Source organism: Cnephaeus nilssonii, assembly GCF_951640355.1.
Source record: "Cnephaeus nilssonii genome assembly, chromosome: 2".
NCBI classification, from domain to species: Eukaryota; Metazoa; Chordata; class Mammalia; order Chiroptera; family Vespertilionidae; genus Cnephaeus; species Cnephaeus nilssonii.
This window is the reverse complement of record NC_137073.1, coordinates 25,314,460-25,330,171: the sequence shown is the minus strand read 5'-3', so window position 1 is coordinate 25,330,171 and position 15,712 is coordinate 25,314,460.

The following is a 15,712-nucleotide window of genomic DNA, read 5'->3' as shown; positions in this document are numbered from 1 at the left end:
AAGCTTTGCCCACAATGTAGTCATCCTGTTACCTCACTGTGAATTACAGTTGTTCGCAATTGTCCCGAGCTTCTTCATTCCAGGATGAATTTTTGCTTTACTTTCATATACCCAGTAGATCCATTAAGCTGTTTTTTCAAAAGAGCAGTCTTCCCCTAGAGATGAATTTTACAATTATCCCTAGAGTAGTTCTGTTGGTTAAAGCCTCTTGGCTTGAGCCTGACCAGCATGGCTCAGAGGTTGAGCACCGACCTATGAACCAGGAGGTCAATGTTCGATTCCCTGTCTGGGCACATGCCCAGGTTGCAGGCTCAATCCCCAGTAAGGGGTGTGCAGGAAGCAGCCAATCAATGATTCTCTCTCATCACTGATGTTTTTATCCCTCTCCTCCTTTCCTCTATGAATCAATAAAAATAAAATATAAGCCTCTTGGCTTGAAAGTATCAGAAACTATCTCAAGCTATCTTAAGCAGAAAAGGAAAATCTGTTCTAAGCATACAAGGATATCTTAAGGCATCAGAAAAGAATTTCTCATTGGTCAAGTGCCCTTCTCTAACCCAGGATAAAGAAATGAGGTTATATTGTGCCAAATAGCTTCCAATGAATCTTTGCTGTGGATGAAGGGTCATTCTAAATGCTCAACAAATGTTTTTCAAATGCTTGAATGTTGGGAAGAGCCACAGCAACAATTTCTAAATAATGAAACTAAAAATAGGTATCCCATTTGGTTTTTTCCTTTTTCCAGAGTCAATGATTATGAGTCAATTATCTTTATAAAACTCCATTCATTAATAAAATATATAATTAAAGATATCTATAGCCCTCACTGGTTTGGCTCAGTGGATGGAGCATCGGCCTGCAGACTGGAGGGTCCTGGGTTTGATTCTGGGCAAGGGCACATGCCTGGATTGCAGTTTGATCCCCAGTAGGGGGCGTGCAGAAGGCAGCTGATCAATGATTCTCTCTCATCATTGATGTTTCTATCTCTCTCTCCCTCTCCTTTCCTCTCTGAAATCAATAAAAAATATGTTTAAAAAAAATAAAGATATCTATACACACACACACACACACACACACACACACACACACACACTAGAGGCCCGGTGCATGAAATTCGTGCATCGGGGAGGAGGTTCCTCAGCCCACCCTGCACCCTGTCCAATCTGGGACCCCTTGGGGATGTCCAACTGCTGGTTTAGGCCCCTGGGATCGGGCCTAAACCAGCAGTTGGACATCCCTCTCACAATCCGAGACCACTGGCTCCTAACTGCTCACCTGCCTGCCTGCCTGATTGCCCTTAACTGCCCCCCCCCCCGCCAACCTGATCGCCCCCAACTGCCCATTCTGCCGGCCTGGTCACCCCTAACTGTCCCCCTGCTGGCCTGGTTGCCCCTACTGCCCCCCCACTAACCTGGTTGCCCCCAACTGCCTCCCTCTGTGGACCTGGTTGCCCCTAACTGCCCCCGCCCTGCCAGCCCGGTCACCCCCAACTGCCCCACCCCCCACCAGCCTGGTTGCCCCACACAGCCTGCTGTTCAGTCATTTGGTCATCACCTCACTAACCCCCCTGCCAACCTGGTCACCCCCAATTGCCCCCCTGCCGCTCGCCTGGTCACCCCTAACTGCCCCCACCACTGGCCTGGTTGCCCTTACTGCCCCTCCCACCAGCCTGGTTGCCCCCAACTACCCCCCTCTGTAGACCTGGTTGCCTCTAACTGCCCTCCCCTGCCAGCCTGGTCGTCCCACGCAGCCTGCTGTTCAGTCGTTTGGTTGTCCCTCACTAACCCCTCTGCCAGCCTGGTTGCCCCACGCAGCCTGCTGTTCAGTTGTTTGGTCATCCCTCACTAATCCCCCTGCCGGCCTTGTCACCCCACACAGCCTGCTGTTTGGTCGTTATTGTTACTGTGACGGCAGCCCGGACAATTTGTATATATTGACAAATATGCAAATTGACCATACCTCTGACACACCCACAAAGCCACGCCCACAAGCCACGCCCACCATCCAATCAGAGCAAGTATGCAAATTAACCCAACCAAGATGGCTACAGCCACAGAGAGCAAGGTTTCCTAGGTAACAGAGGAAGCCAAGCTTTCCGCTGCCCTTGCCAGGCCTAAGCCTCCACTCAAGCTACAAAGTTTTAATTATAGAAGGTAAACAAATTCAAACAAATAGCGGCAGAATGGAGCTTGAGAGAGCAGGCCAGCGTTGCCCCCGGCAACAGGGGAAGCAAAGCTTTCCACACACCCTGGCCGGGCCCACCCGCTTAAGGCTACAGTTTCAATTATAACCCCAACAGAAATGGCTGCTGGCCGAGGAGGGAGCCCCAGGCTTGGCTCCGCTCCAGGCTACAAAGTTTCAATTGTAGAAGGAAAATAAATTCCAGATACCAGGGCCTCCGCTTGGGTTGATACCTGCAAACCACCACAGGCCCCTCGCTCAGGCCACCCCACGCCCCAAGGGAACCCCACCCTGATCAGGGACACCCTTCAGGGCAAACCAGCTGGCCCCCACCCCTGTACCAGGCCTCTATCCTATCTAATAAAAGAGTAATATGCAGATTGATCATCACTGCAACACACAATATAGCTGCCCCATGTGGTCAAAGATCCTGCCCCCATGTGGATACAAGATGGCCACCACAAGATGGCCAGCAGGAGAGGGCAGTTGGGAGGCACCTGGCCTGCAAGGCAGGGCAGTTGAGAAGGACCAGGCCTGCAAGGGAGGGCAGTTGAGAGGGACCAGGCCTGCAAGGGAGGGCAGTTGGAGGTGATCAACCCTGCAGGAGAGGGCAGTTAGGGGTGACCAGGCCAGCAGAGGAGGGAAGTTGGGGGCAAATAGGCTGGCATCAGAGTGGTTAGGGGGTGATCAAGCTGGCAGGCAGAAGCGGTTAGGGGCAATCAGGAAGGCAGGCAGGCAAGCAGTTGGGAGCCAGCACTCCTGGATTGTGAGAGGGATGTCCGACTGCCCGTTTAGTGGGATCGGGCCTAAACGGGCAGTTGGACATCCCTCGAGGGGTCCCAGATTGGAGAGGGTACAGGCTGGGCTGAGGGACAACCCCCCTCCATGTACGAATTTTGTGCACCAGGCCTCTAGTTTGTATGTGTGTGTGTGTGTATATATATATATATATATATATATATATATATATACACACACACACACACACACACACACACACACACACACATATACACACTAGAGGCCTGGTGCACGAAATTCATGCACTGGGGGGGGGGTGTCCCTCAGCCCAGCCTGCACCCTCTCCAATCTGGGACCCCTCGGGGGATGTCCAACTGCCGGGATTGGGCCTAAACCGGCAGTCCCTCTCATAATCTGGGACTGCTGGCTCCCAACCACTCGCCTGCCTGCCAGCCTGATCACCACATAACCACTCCCCTGCCAGCCTGATTGACACCTAACTGCTCCCCTGCTGGCCCAGTAACCCCCAACTGCCCTCCCTGCAGGCCCAGTCGCCCCCAACTGCCCTCCCCTGCAGGCCTGGTCCCCTCCAACTGCCCTCCCCTTCAGGCCAGCTTGTGGCCACCATCTTTGACCACATGGGGGCAGCCATCTTGTACGAGGGTATGAGGGTCAATTTGCATATTACCTCATTATTATATAGGAGATATATATATAGAGAGAGATATGGCTGCTATGATGCAGTGGTTAGAGTGTTGTCCCGTGCATCAGGGTAACTTGGGTTTGATTCCTGGTCAGGATGCATAACTGGGTTGCAGGTTCGATCCCCAGTAGGGGCACATGTGTGAGGCAACCGATCAATGTTCTTATCTCTCCCCCTTTCCTTTTCTCTCTCTCTAAAATCAATAAAAACATATCCTTGGGTGAGGATTAAAATATATATATATATATATATATATATATATATATATGTAGCCCTGGCTAGCTTGGCTCAGTGGCTGGAGTGTCAGCCCTCAGATTGACGGGTGAAGGGTTCGATTTCAGGTCAAGGGAACATACCTTGTTTGTAGGTTCAATGCCCAGCTCTGCATGTGGAGGAGGCAACCAATTGAAGTCTCTCTCTCACATTGATGTCTCTCTCTCTCTCTCTCTCTCTCTCTCTCTCTCTCTCTCTCTCTCTCCCCTCTCCTCTCCCTCTCTCCCACCCCCTGCCTTCTACTCTCTCTACAAAATCAACTGAAAAAATATCCTTGGGTGAGGATTTAAAAAAAGATGTATATATACATGTACCCTCTAAAGACCATTAAATTAGAGACTTCCTTGTCCCAGTACCTTGGCAGTATTGACATTTTGGACCAGATAATGCTTTTTGAAGGAAGGAGGCAGACCTGTGTATTATAAAATGTTTAGCAGCATCTCTGGCCTCTGCCCACTGCAGCAGCATTCACCTCCTCCCTATAGTGACAAGCAAAAATGTCTTTAAATGCCAAATAGCTCCTGAGGAGCAATATTGCCAAAATTAAGAACCACTGGTATATAGCATGGTCTTAGAAAACTTTTAGTCCAAATAAAGACACAAAACATATTTTGAACAATTAGAGAACAAAAAAATTAAAACATACTGGTAATACACAAAATTATATTGTAAACAATCATAACGTTTTTATTTTTCCTTTAATAATCTTGGAGGAACATAGAAAAAATCATTTACCATTTTATCCTGGTGGTCATACACAAGAGCCTCATGCTGTTTAATGCCTATTTGGAGTGTTTTTCAGTTTTTTACCAAAAGGATGCTACCGAGAAAAATACTTTAATTTCCCCCCTACAATTCCTCAGAAGGCAACTGTATCTGGCTGAAGTTATGAGTCAGTAATATATTTTCTTTCCTTTTTTAAAAGTTAATCCTCAACTGAGGATATTATTTCCATTGATTTTTAGAGATTGGTAGGGAGGGTGGGAGGAGAGAGAGAAACGTGTATTGGTTGCCTCCCACCGATCAAACCTGCAACCCAGCTACGTGCCCTTGACCAGGAATCAAACCTGAGATCCCCGTTCTTGGGCTGATACTCTAATCACTTAGCAATACTGGCTGGGGCAGTAACATATTTTCTATTGTTTTATCAGCACAATTTCAGAAATTAGCTTTATCTGTCTTTCTAATTGGCCTTTGGTTGGTAAGAAACAACTAACCTCAGCTTTATCTGTTCCTACAGGCTTTCAATCTAATAGTATTTAACATCTACATTCATCTATACAACAAATACCTATTGAACACCTAGGTACCAGGCTCTGTGCCACGCATTTGGGGATATGTGGTCAACAGAAAATAATACTAATGGTCTTGGCCCTCAGGGAGCTTGCCATCTAACGAGAGAAACAGATTGATCAATTTAACAAATGATATAGTGATATTGTGAATTTAACAAATGTATTAAGTCCTTTGAAGGAGATCACATGGTGCTCTGTGGTTCTAGAATGGGCAGGATTTACCTCTTCAGGGAGTTCAAAGAAGTTTCTCTGAGAAAGTGATAATGGAGTTGAAACCTAAGAATCACTAAGTATGTGCAAGACCTCATGGCAAGAATAGAAAAGGGGGCCATCTCTTAGGATTTTAGTTAACAGTCCAGGGTTAAGGTGATAGTCATTTGGAGGAAGGTGGTAGTGGCTGAGATAAAGAGGATCAATTGAAAAAACAGCCAAAATGAGAACCCTGAAATAAATAAATGATTGTCTGGGAATCCCTTTGTAATGCCAATATGCATTCCTTTTTTCTTCTTTACAGTCAAATTATTCTATATTAGTCCTTTTGCAAAGCAAGAAAAAAAGGTACAGCAATCTAAGTTGAGTGGATATTAAGTTTTAGAAAAAGTAATGTATTATTTAACAGCAATTCACCATGGTATAATCAGATAATGGTACTGGAAATTTTTTACTGTACTAAATCATTTAATTAAAAATTTACTTCTGAAAATTAAAAATGGCAGCAGAGTAGGAGGATGCTACACGGACATGCTCCCAGGAACAAACTGGAATTACAACTGAAATACGGAAAGGCTTCCTGAATAATCAATGGAAAACTCATAGGAGAGAACCCTGATACCCAAGGACCGAAGGTAGAGACCACACAGAGACTGGTAGGAGGGACAGAGGGGCAAAAGGGCTCGTCCAGCACCCACAGATGCCAACTGAAGTCAGAGAGATATCTTAACTTGGGGGGGGGGGGTGTGCCACTGAGAACTCTGGGATCTAATCCCAAAGCTGAGCTCCCCAGCAAAGAACACTAAACTGAGGAGGATACCCACATAACGTCTAGCTATGAAAAGCAAGGGGGTGCTGTCTGCCAGGGAGTGGCAGCTGAAAGTTTGGGCACCCTCTTAAAGGGCCAATGCACAAAAATTCCCTGTGGAGCCACGTACCTTGTGCTCTGACAGAGGGGTGAAGTGGACTGGAGCTGTGAGATCAGAACACAGGACTGGGGTCTCGGGGGATAGAGCTCTGAAGGCAGACACCCCAAGTTTCCTGGGCTGAGTCATTCCCTCATCTTTCCCATACAGACACCTGACTTGCCTGGGAGGAGGACAGTCGTCACACCCTATTGGAAAACACCTTGCCCTGAGGCCACTTAAGAGATTAAAAGTAACAATTAGCCTCCAGGCAGAAGCAACTGCCCCACCCTGTTGAAAAAAATCTCTTGCCACACCTGAGGATGATTGCCTGGGGGGCAATTCAAGTCAGAATCCTATCAGTCTATAGGTGGAGGCGGTCTCTGGAGGCTTTGAGTCTTTGCCTAATCCAATTAGTCAGAAACAGCCTGTAACACTGTCCTGCACTAGATATTGAGAGGTATAGAGTAGCGGTCACCAACCTTCCAGACCTCACGTACCACCAGTGGTCTGTGGACCACTGGTTGGCGACTGCTGCTCCAAAGTTCCTTAAACCAGCAGTCACCAACGTTTCGGACCTCACAGACCAGCGATTGGTATAGAGGATCTATGTAAAACATAGTCACAAACCCAAACAGACAACCAAAATGAGGAAACAAAGAAACAACCCCCAAATGAAAGAACTAGCGAATTCTCTAGAAGAGATAAATGAAGCAGAGATAAGAAATTTATCTGAAACAGTTCAGAGTAAAGATGTTAAAAATGCTTAACAGTATGAAAAAAGATATAGTAACTATGAAAAAAGAACAGTCTGAGATAAAGAATGATATAACACAAATAAAGAACACATTGGAAGGAATACACAACAGATTACGGGAAGCTGAGGTTCGAATCAGTGAATTAGAAAACAGAGTTGAAAATATCACTCAATTAGAGAAGCAAAAAGAAAAAAAACAATGAAAAAAACAGGAGGACAGCCCTGGCCTGTTTGACTCAGTGGATAGAGCATCAGCCTATGGACTGAAGGGTCTCAGGTTCGATTCTGGTCAAGGGCATGTACCTTGGTTGTGGGCACATCCCCAGTGGGGAGTGTGCAGAAGGCAGCTGATTGATGTTTCTCTCTCATCGATGTTTCTGACTCTTTGTCCCTCTCCCTTCTTCTCTGTAAAAAAATCAATAAAATATATATTTTTAAAAAACAACAAAAAACAAACAAACAGGAGGACAGCTTAAGGGAGCTGTGGGACAATGTGAAATGTAACAATATCAGAATAGTAGGTGTGACAGAAGAGGCAGAAAGGGAGAAAGGAATAGAGAAATTGTTTGAAGAAATAATTGTAGAAAACTTCCCTAACCTGGTAAAGGAAAAAGTCACACAAGTTCAGGAGGCACAGAGAACCCCAAACAAGAAGAACCCAAACAGACCCACACCCAGACACATCATAATTAAAATGCCAAAAATTAAATACAAAGAGAAAATCTTAAAGGCAGCAAGAAAAAATAAAACTGTTACCTATAAATGAGTTCCCATAAGGCTGACACCTGATTTCTCATCAGAAAATCTACAGGCCAGAAGGGAATGGCATGAAGTACTCAAGGTAATGGAAAGCAAGGATCTGAGACCAAGATGACTATATCCAGCAAGGCTATCATTCAAAATAGATGGTCAAATAAAAAGCTTCCCAGACAAAAAAAAAAAAAAAAAAGGCTAAAGGAGTCCATCACCACCAAGCCATCATTACCAGAAATGCTAAAGGGATTGATACAAGGGATTGCTGAGAATAAGAAACAGAGAGAAAAACCTAGCTATACAGAATTAAAATGGCTATAAATAAGTACCTCTCAATAATAACCCTAAATGTAAATGGATTAAATGCTCTAATCAAAAGGTGTAGGGTAGCTGAATAGACACAAAAACATGACCCAGCTATATGCTGTCTACAAGAAACCCATCTCAAAACAAAAGACACACACAAAATGCAAGTGAAGGGAAAGAAAAAATTTTCCATGCAAGTGGAAAAGAAAAAAAAAAAGCTGGAGTAGCAATACTCATATCTGACAAAATAGACTTTAAAAACATAATGCTAAGTGAAATAAGCAAGTTGGAGAAAGAGAAAGATCATATGATCTCACTCATTTGTGGAATATAATGAACAACATAAACTGATGAACAAAAATAGAGCCAGAGGGGGGAAATATTCTAGAATATAATAGTAGTAATCCTGTTATTTGTAGCGTTTTAATATTTCCTACAACTTTTGTGATATCATACTATGTTAGTACAGTTTTGGTAATATTATTATACTTAAAATCCTCTTATTCTTGAAATAATAATTTTTATTGCATGTAATATATAAGATCATTTTTTTGAATAATTGGTGTTTATTGCATGTAACATTACATATTTAAAATTGTTTTTCTTGAGATATTAGTGTTTATTACATGTAACGTTATTATATTTAAGATTGTTTTTTAAAAAAATATTAAGGTTTATTGCATGTAACATTATTATATTTAAAATAGTTTTTCTTGAAATAAAAAACTAAAAAAAAGAAAATAATACAATAATAATGCAATAAGTAATAATGTAAGAATAAACTTTCATGTACAGTAGTTTCTCAGGTTATGTCAGAGATCCGTTCTTATGGCTCGACGTAACGTGATTTTTGCAATAAGTCGGAACCCACCTACATAAGCAGCTACATCACTCACATGGAGCACATACACAGCAGTAATGAAGTGAAACAGTAAAAAAAATTTAAAAGAAAAATAATAATTCCTGACCTTTACTTGTGGTAAATAAATAATAAAAAATATAAAACACATATGTACATACATCAAAATGATGGAACTTTTTTTTTTAATAAATGGGAGATGGCAACATAACCACAAAATGACGTGCATCGAGTCCGATGTCACCCGAGGACTGCCTGTACTCTGAACTGTAAACCTACTTTTGCCCCACACTGTGTACATACACAAACACACACACACATATTTGTTTTAGATCCAAAATTTGGGGCATTCATTCTATATATCTTTTGATTTTATACATTTTTGATGTTCTAAGACTTTAAAGTTATAAAATTTCCTCCAAAAATTGCATTAGCTGAATTCCACAAATTTTGATCATTAATCGGCTGCCTCTGGCAGTTACTGGGGATCGAGCCTGCAACCCAGGCATGTGCCCTGACTAGGAATTGAACTGTGACCTCTTGGTTCATAGGTCGATGCTCAACCACTGAGCCATGCCAGCCAGGCTTTAACATGATTTTTTAAAATGACTGCCCAGTATACCAAAATTTACTCAAATATTTAATGAGAACTAGTTTGCCACACACTGTTGGAAGAAATAAGATACATATTCCTGCTTTCGTGGGTAGTTGAATTTTGAGTAATGTCTGTCAGAATCATTATTCTATTCAGTGCTCTTTTTTTTTTAACAATAAAGAAACTTAGATTGTCAAAGAAAAATAGTTTACTTCTATAACAGAAAATAAAGAACACCCTAAAACTATATTTATTTGTATGACCCATTTTCCCATTTATTAAAATGACTAGAGGCCTGGTGCACAAAATTCTTGCATGGGTGGGGTCCTTAGGCCTGGCTGGCAATCATGGCCAATTGGACCGCCTCGCCCAGTCCTGATCGGGGCCGGGCTGGCCGGGGCCTGCTGGCTGTCAGCCTGGGCCTGGGGACATGCCAGCCTGGGGGAGGGACTGGGGAAAGTTGGCTTGCCATGGGAGGTTGCCTGTGGGAGGAAGTTGAGTGTTTGCCCCCTGGTGGTCAATGCGCATCAAAGCGACTGGTCGACCAGTCGTTCTGGTCGTTTGGTTGGGGCAAATGCCTAGGTTGCAGGCTCAATCTCCAATGGGGGTGTGCAGGAGGCAGCCGATCAGTGATTTTCTCTCATCATTGATGTTTCTATCTCTCTCTCCCCTTCTCCCTTCCTCTCTGAAACCAAGAAAAACATATTTTTTTAAAAATTTCTGTGACACATAGCACAGAAAATAGGAAGAAATATAAAAACAGCTAATATTTTTGCAAGTTTTAATCCAAAGTATTGTACCACCTAAAAAATGTATATTTGACTATAATTAGAAATTTCAAAAGGAAACTCCCTCTGTATTAGAGCATTATTTTTTTAATTGATTTTAGAGAAAGAAAGGGAGAGGGAGAGAGGAGAGAGGAGAGAGAGAAAGAGAGAGAGAGAGAGGAGAGAGAGGAGAGAGAGGAGAGAGAGAAACATCGATGTGAGAGAGATACATTGATTGGTTGTCTCCTGCACAAACACAAACCCTGGGTATGTGCTCTAAACAGGAATCAAACCTGCCACCTTTTGGTGTACTGGACAACACTCCAACCAACTAAGCCAAACCTGCCAGGGCTAGAGCATTCTTACATAAACAATCCAATGATATAAAGAAAGAACATAAAAGGAGGGGAGGGGAAGGGAAGGGAAGGGAAGGGAGAGGAGAGGAGAGGGTAAGGGAGGGGAGAGATGTGTTGTTTCACTTATTTACCCATTCATTGGTTGATTCTGGTATGTGCCCTGACCCAGGATCAAATGTGCAACTTTGGCATATCAGGATGATGCTCTAACCAAACGAGCTACCCAGCCAGGGCTCCAAATCAGCAGATTTTAAATCCTTGGGGAAAAGGGAAACTCGGATATTACTGAAATCAAATGAACATATAAATTGTAGTATATTATAATGCATTGATTGTGTTAACCTTTTTGATAGCTAATGAGGTTACAAAGTATCCTTAAAATCAAGAAGTTACATTTTCAATGTCCATTCCAAAGGAATTGTATTTACTTACATCTTTACCCAGAGTATGTGAGACATTATTTTCCACTTAGAATGCTGGGATGCTTTTATAAGAGAAATATATTTAAAAAACAAACAAACAAATTATAATATAACAAAGTTCAGTTGGAATGGCCTAATATATTATGGCTTAAAGTTCTGGCAATAAATAACTTTATTATCTGCAGCTGGAAAACTCTCCCCAACACTGAAACATATACTTGGCAAAGGCAGTCTAGCAAGTCTGCTGGTATGAGTTGGTCAAAATTCCAGATGGAGGTTTCCAAAATGAGATGAATGTATTTATACTTTTATAAAGTTGGCACTTAACTATGTAGAAACATTGGTGAGTTCTGGAAAGAAAAAGAAAACAATTTTTATTTGAAATGACATTTATAAACATAGACTGAAACAAAAAATTAGAGTTGTTGATTTTCATTCTCTCTCTAAAAGTACAGCTTAAAAAGAGAAGTCGCTCATTGACTAATCTAGAATATTACAACTTAAGTAACAATTAACAGGCTTAATAAAAAGGCTCATTATAACTTTAACTTGGAAGGAAAGTTTATAACGTAAGTCTTATAACAAATTACACATCAATTATACATCAATTTCAGCTTCTCCATTTGTGTGAGATTGAGAAAATTACTTAACCTCACATTATCAAATCTACAACCCTTCAATAGCAAATGCTAACTTCCTTAAGTAAAGATAATAGTGATGCCTACCTCTGATTGTTGTGAGGAATGAGATAATACCAGTAAATTATTTAGTACAATGTGTATTATAAACACCCAATAAATGTAGCTAGTATTGTTAACAAATGCTCCATGTGTGTGGATTCAAAAATGATACAAATTGGAATACAAAGGTGAATAAATAAAGATGAATAAGGTCCTCATGGTCTAGTGTAAAATAGTCTAGTAGTAGAAAAGACATCAACTATAATAATAAAAGTGTAATATGTTAATTATACCAGACATCCTTCCAGACGTCCTTCCCGACGACCTTCCAGATGAAGCTGGGGCTGCGAGGGCTGAGGCAAGCCACTGTGGCTGCGACGGCTGAGCCCCCTGCATGAATTTCGTGCATCGGGCCTCTAGTATTATATAAAAAGCAATGATTCATTTGAGGATCAAAATAAGATTTTTTTTCTTTAAGTATCTCATAGACTATAGAGTACTTTTTTATTATTCTAGGTCAGTGTTTATCAACATGACATTTTGGGTTGGACATTCTGTGTTGTGAGGGGCTGGCCTGTGCATTGAAGAATATTTTGCAGCATTTATGGCCTCTACACATTAGATGCCAGTAGCACCCTCCCCACTCTGTGTGTTTGTATTGCTGTGGCCTATCGCTGTGACCTCAAAATCCAAGCCTGGGCATCAGTTTCCACTTACTATCCCCAGAGCACCCAGTGCCTGCTGTCTGGCCAATGACTGTTCAGGGCCTGAGCATCACCACCTACACATTGTAGACTCCACTGATGGCAATGCCAGGCACCAAGAAATGAAATCTCAATATAGGAATCAGAGACTAGACAAATCACCTCTCCTCAAGCCAGCCAACCAAGATGAGATGGCCAGGTTCTCTGAGATGAGAGAACAGCACCCTCAGATCTGGGTGTCACTGGGCAGAGTGAAATATATCGTGTTAGCTGCAGGCCTAACTATCCAGGCCCCACTTTTCTCTCTCTCTAGCCAGTTGTTCTCAGTCAGTTTCATGGCTTCAGCTGATGCAACTGGAGTCAAAGCAACTAACGGTACAGCATACCCCAGGCAAACAGGGGGATCAGGAGTTTTCTTTCGTGTTAGATAAGCAGCCACACAATATCCTAGATTTTGCTTTAAAATATACATATACTAGAGGCCCGGTGCACGAAATTCATGCACGGAGGGGAGTTCCCTTAGCCCAGCCTGCACCCTCCCCCCTTGGGGGACACCCCTCTCGCAATCTGGTACCACTGGCTCCTAACTGCTCACCTGCCTGCCTGATCGCCCCTAACTGCCTCTGCCTACCTGCCTGATCTCACCCCCAACTGCCTTCCCCTCCCAGCCTGGTTGCCCCCAACTGTCCTCCCCTACTGGCATGATCTCACCCCCAATGGCCCTCCCCCGCTGCCAGCCTGATCTCACCCCCAACTGCCCTCCCCTGCAGGCCTGATCTCGCCTCCAACTGCCCTCCTCTGCTGGCCAGTTTTGTTCTGATTGGTCAGTTTCTATGCCAGTCAGTGTCAAAAGCTCCACCTCTTAGGCAGCCATTGGCTCCCCACAGCACCCAGATTTGGTTCTGATTGGTTGGTATCTATGCGAGTCAGCGTCAGAAGCTCCACTTCCTAGGCAGCCATTGGTTCTTCACAACACCCACATTTGGTTCTAACTGGTCAGTTCCTATGCCAGTCAGCATCTCTGGGCCTATCAACAGGGCCTGATCAGAAAGGCGGGGCTGATCAGCAGCCCCGGTGGAGACCTGGAGAGAAATGGAGGTGCAGCTGCTGGCCAGACTGGAGAGAAAGAGAGAGGCAAGTGCTGATCAAAAGCTGCCACAGTGGCAATGGATCAGTCCCTGCTTCTCTCTTCAGGCCTCTCTCTGTCCCTGATTCACAGCCCCCTCAGCAGTCAGTGCTGGAGCACCCCCTGCAGTGGAAGCAGTCAGTGCTGGGTTGCCACGGTAACCCAGTGCTGACTGAAGGACTTACTTCCGGTTGGTCAAGCCTCGGTCATTACTGGTCGTTACAACCCAGAGTTTTTATATATTAGGATATATTTTATTGACTTCAGAGAGGAAGGGAAAAGGAGAGAGAGATAGAAACATTAATGATGAGAGAGAGAACCATTGATTGGCTGCCTCCTGCATGCCCCACACTGGGGATTGAGCCAGCAACCTGGACATGTGCCCTGACCAGGAATCGAACCATGACCTACTGGTTCATAGGCTGATGCTCAATCACTGAGCCATGCTAGCCAGGCCTTGATTTTGCTTTTTGACCCTCAGAACCTAAAATATTTATTATCTGGGCCTTTAATAGAAAATTTGTCAATGCCTGTTTTATTTACTTATTTTTAAAGTTATAATAAACATTTATTTAAAGTAATATATTTGCAGCCCTGATGGTTCTAAATCGTATATTTCAGGTTTAACCAATGTCATTAAAATAATGAGGACAGATGCAGACACAGATTTCAATTACGTGATTATTTCTTCGTCCATTCTTCTTTCTTTCCTTTCCCAAATAACCTCTTTCAGATATGGTTCAAGATAGAATTTATCCTCCTCATGTTTTGTCCACTGCTCTTTAGGCAAGTTCTGCTGCCTTGTCCTGACTGGATAGCTCAGCTGGTTGGAGCATCATCCCAATAAACCAAGGTTGTGGGTTCTATCTGGGTCAGGGTACATACAAGAATCAACCAATGAATGCATAAATAAGTGGTACAACAAATCGATGTTCTCTCTCTCTCTCTTCCTACCTCTCTCTCTAACACAAATAAATAAATAAATAAATAAATAAATAAATAAATAAATAAAATTTTTAAAGATCTGCTGCCTCAGAGACAGGTCCAGTGCTCTCTTAATGAGAAACACCCTTGTTGTTATGTAGGTTCTTAGGAAGCCTTCTAATGGCTTCTTTTACATCTTCATTCACATGTATTATATTATCTCACATTAACCCCAGTTTATTGAATCCTGCAGCCACCAGGTTGATGTTGCAAACAGCAGGCCTGCTCATCATTTTGACCCAAGATTGAAGTGTTGCCTACTGGTTAAGTCCAAGAAGGCCTAAAACCATGTTTTAGATAAATACTTATCTTACAATCATATAGAGAAGCGTGTCAAAACATTTCATGTTTACCTGATGTCATCTTTGTAGCAAAACAAAACAAAACAAAAAAAATGTCATGTACAAGTAAACAAATACCTGAAAGTGTTTTCCAAGATGAATACCCATGGAGCCTACACTTCAGTTAAAAACTGTTACTAACATCTAATAGGTTTGTTTTCATCTTAGAAATTGGAGAGATCTTGGCAATTATTTTCTAACTAGTGGCCCGGTGCACGAAATTTGTATATGGGGTAGGGGGGCCCTCAGCCCAGCCTGCACCCTCTTGCAATCTGGGACCCCTCGGGGGATGTCCGACTGCTGGTTTAGGCCCAATCCTGCAGTCAGACATCCCTCTCGCAATCCGGGACCACTGGCTCCTAATCGCTTGCCTGCCTGATCGCCCCAACCACTCTGCCTGCATGCCTGATCGCCCCTAACCGCTCTCCTACCTGCCTGCCTGATCGCCCCTAACCACTTGCCTGCCTGCCTGGTCTCCCTTAACGGCTCGCCTGCCTGCCTGATCACCCCTAACCGCCTCTGCCTCGGCTTCCGCTGCCGTGGCTTCATCCGGAAGGATGTCCAGAATGACGCCTGGGAGGTCATTCAGCTATCCAGTCTAATTAGCTTATTACACTTTTATTATTATAGATTATTCGCCTATTGTCATTATTTTATCACAGAGCCCATGGTAGAATTAAGAACAGAAAATCTCCTGTTTAAAATCCTTCAAATGCTGGTCTCAGTTGGTGCCCCCCCCCCACCCTTTCTCTCT